The sequence below is a fragment of the Microtus ochrogaster genome, chromosome 7 (genome assembly GCF_000317375.1).
Source record: "Microtus ochrogaster isolate Prairie Vole_2 chromosome 7, MicOch1.0, whole genome shotgun sequence".
In the NCBI taxonomy this organism is placed as follows: Eukaryota; Metazoa; Chordata; class Mammalia; order Rodentia; family Cricetidae; genus Microtus; species Microtus ochrogaster.
The window spans coordinates 3574213-3578591 of record NC_022014.1 but is presented as its reverse complement, the minus strand read 5'-3'; positions in this window follow the sequence as shown (position 1 = coordinate 3578591).

The window sequence follows — 4379 nt, the reverse complement described above, 5'->3', positions numbered from 1 at the left end:
GTTTTTCGAGACAGGGTTTCTCTGTAGCTTTGGTGCCTGTCCCGAAACTAGCTCTTGTAGACCAGGCTGGCCTCGAACTCCCAGAGATCGGCCTGCCACTGCCTCCTGAGTGCTGGGATTAAAGGCACGTGCCACCACCGCCCGGCTATGTAGATTCTGGAATTCAAACACCACCACCCCTTCCTCTGGAAAAACAACCAGTGTTCTTAACCACTAAGCCAGCCCTCTAGCCCCAAGCCTGGTCTACGTAGAAAGTTCTAAGAAAAGAAATAATCTTATCAGCTATGGAAATTTTTGTTCAGGAGGTAATCCATTGTCTGCATCTTATCCTATCTTCAAGGTGAAAGAGAGCGAGCGGGCACTTACACGTGTGGATGAGCGAGCTGGGGGCACATATGCATGTGGGTGAGCGAGCCGCGGGTACATACATGTGGGTGAGCGAGCCGTGGGCACGTACACGTGGGTGAGCGAGCCGTGGGCACGTACACGTGGGTGAGCGAACTGCGGGTACATACATGTGGGTGAGCGGCGGGCACATACACACGTGGGTGAGCGAACTGTGGGTACATACATGTGGGTGAGCGGCGGGCACATACACATGTGAGCGAGTTGCTGGCACATACGCGTGTGGGTGAGCCGTGGGCACGTACACGTGGGTGAGCGAGCCATGGGCACGTACACATGTGAGCGAGCTGCGGGCACATACACACATGGGTGTGGTTTTGGAAGCCAGAGGGGCAGATGGCTTTCCTGTCGGCTCGTCACCTTATTCCCTTGGGACAAAATCTCTCACTGAATCTAGCCCTCACCATATTTTGGCTATGCTGGGAACTAGAAAGCCCCAGTGATCCCATCTCTACCTCTTCCGCTGGCACTGGAATTAAAGGTATACACGGCCATGCTCTTTACAAACGTGTATCCACCTGCTTGAACAGCAAGTCTGCTTTTTCTGCTTGTTGGGTTTTTGTTTTGGACAAAAGGTTTCATTGTGTAGCCCTGGCTGTCCTGGAACTAACTCTGTAGACCAGACTCAAACTCACAGAGATGCCCTTGCATCTGCCTCCTGAGTACTAGGATAAAAGGCGTGTACCACCACTGCCCAGCTGCAAGTCTTCTTACCCATTAAGCCATCTCTCCAGCCCCATCATCATTATTTTGAAGATGAAAAGCCTAAAGTACAAAACTGTTAGGATACCTCTCAGGGCTCTAATCCAGGCTCGGAATTCAGGGGACTCTGCTAACTTAGTGATTCCCAGTAACCAGGAGGATGCAGGCTGAGATCCTGGTAGATCACCAGTCTCCAGGAAAGCTGACCCAGACACAGGACCAGAAGAGCAATGGGTTCCTCAGCAGGAAGCAGGCAGCTTTGTCCTCAGAAGGGCACTGAGCAAAGGTTGTTTCCATGTTGTGATGTCAACGTGGGAGACTGAGACTCGGAACCTTTGGCTTGGTATGAACCAAGATATTTAAGAAACAGCTAAGGGCCGGGTGGTGGTAGTGGCACACGCCCTTAATCTCAGCACTTGGGAGGCAGAGACAGATGGCTCAGAGGTTAACAGCACTGGATGCTCTTCCAGAGGTCCTGAGTTTAAGTTCCAGAAAGCACATGGAGGTTCACAACCATCTGTAACAAAATCTGGTGCCCTCTTCTGGTGTGAAGGCAGAACACTGTATATATAGTAAATAAAAAATTAAATTAAAAGAGAAAGGAATGAAAAGAGGGAGGAAGGGAGAAAGAGTTACAGTTATCCCCACTCAGGATAGAATTGATGGAACTGCCTTCTGCTGACAAATCACTCACCATTGCTGTTTTATCAAAGAATGTGTATTTTGGAAGGATCTCTGCCTGCCACCAGGATTTCAGGGCATAGCCAAAGGAGGAACTGAGCTCAGGAAGTTATGGGCTCTAGATAGATCTATGTGATAAGGGCAGATGAGGGAAGTAGTAGGTTGGGCTGGGTTTATATGTTTTGTTTAGTTATTGGTAGGGTGGGTTTTTGTTTGTTTGTTTGGTTGGGTTTTTTGGTTTGGTTTGGTTTTATTTATTTATTTATTATGTGTATAGCATTCCTTCCACGTGTGCCTGCAAGCCAGAAGGGGGCGCCAGGTCTCATTATAGATGGCTGTAAGCCACCATGTGGTTGCTGGGAATTGAACTCAGGACCTCTGGAAGAGCAGTCAGTGCTCTTAACCTCTGAGCCATCTCTCCAGCCCCTTGGTTTGGTTTTTTTAGCACAAGACTCTCGTGGAAAAGATGAGCCCAGAATTCTGGAATACTTCCTCAAAGATGTACTGAAAAGTTAAAGAAAAAGCCAGTGTCCAGGAAATAGAAGAGAGAAGACTGTCCAGGGAGAGTGAGTGGGGCATAGCGGTGCCCACCTATAATTCCAGCACTTGGGAACTGACCAGAGGATCACTGTGAATTTGAAACTACAAAATAATGAGTTTACATAGGAAACCCCTATCTCACAAAAGAAACAAAAAACTGGGGGGGGGAGATGTTCATGACAGACGTCTTTGGGTGTGTTTGTAATACTGTTTTCAGAGAGGCTTAGATAAGGAGGGAATCATCAAAATAAAACCCAAAGGGAGATGACTTGGGAGTAACAAAACATGAGCAGGTAGAAGAGACAGAGAATCTGCTGGGTGGACTCTAAGGCAGACCAGGATTCCTGCTAGGGCTCTCCCTGAAGGTCAGAGTGTCCTGAGCCCATGCAGTTCAGGCATCGGTCACTACAGGAGTCCCTGCAGTTAGTAGGCAGTAAACAGACTCCCTCACCCAGATGGCCTCCTGCTGGACAAGTGTTGATGACCCATGGTCATAGACAGGAACTCACAAGTCCTCCTTATTAACTTCTTTGGAGGGGTTGAGATAGGGTTTATTTAGCACCTAGAACTTGCTCTGTAGACCAGGCTGGCCCTGAGGTTACAGACAGTCACCTGCCTCTGCCTCCCTAGTGCTGGGATCAAAGGCATGCGACACCACAGTTTTTATTTATTAGCTTATTTTTTTCGAGACAGGGTTTCTCTGTGTAACAGCCCTGGCTGTCCTGGAACTCAACTTTGTAGACCAGGCCGGCCTCGAACTCACAGAGATCTGCTTCTGTCTCCCAGCCTCCCAAGTGCTAGGATTTAAAGGTGTGTGCCACCACGCCCAGCCTTTTTAATTTTTTAAATTGAATTTTTCTTTCCAGAGAGAACACAGATTAAGGAAAAAACATGAAAACTCCTGAGAGTGGGAGGTTACAAGGAAGGAGGAACCGTTCTTTTAAATTTTGAGATATGATCTTGATAAATTGTTTTGGCTGCCCGCAATCTCCTAGGTTTGGCCTGGCTTCCGCTGTACCTTACATAACTAACCCATGCAGAGGAACTGTGAGGTGGTGTCCCTGCCCCCACAAGGTCTTAGGATTCTGAAGCTGCCCTTAAACTCCCTTGGTAAATGATGACCTTGAAATTAGGTTGTTTTTTTTTAATTTAATTACACAGGAGCTTTGCTGCCTGTGTGTGAAAATATATCACTTGTGTTCCTGGAGTTGCAGACACTGTTGAGCCACCATATGGGTGCTGGGAACTGAACTTGGGTCCACAAGAGCAACAAGTGTTTTTAACCACTAAGCCATCTTTCTGGCTCTTCTGCTCTTCCTGCCTCCACTTTTCAAGTTCTGGTATTACAGGTATGTACCACCATAATATATACCATATAAAGGTATGTACCACCATAATATATACCATATAAAGGTATGTACCACCATAATATATACCATATAAAGGTATGTGCCACCATAATATATACCGTATATAGTATTACCACCATAATATATACCATGTATAGTATGTACCACCATAATATATATACCATATAAAAGTATGTACCACCATGCCCTGTTTTTTGCTGGGGATGGAGCTCATCCTGTCATGCTAGGCAGGCACTCTACCACTGAGCTATATCCTCAGCCCCTATTGTTTTAAAACAAGGTTTCACTCTGTAGCTGCATGCTGGCCTGGAAGCCAACAGAAATCCTTCTGACGGGCAAGCACGATGGCTAAGCAGGTAAAAGCACTTGCCACCCAAGCCTGACATAGTGAGTTTGCTCCCAGGAATTCACAGCAGTGGTGGTGAACAAGCTTTTAAAAGCTGGCCTCTAGCCTCCATGTGCACACTGTGGTATTCACGTACTTACACTCACTCCTACGTACCATATACACATCATATTCTCTCTCTCACACACACATACGCACATACACAGAGTAAAAAAAAAATGAGGACCCAAGTGTGATGGTACACACCTTTAATCTCAGCACTCAGGAGGCAGAAGTGTGATGGCACACACCTTTAATCTCAGCACTCAGGAGGCAGAAGTGTGATGGCACACACC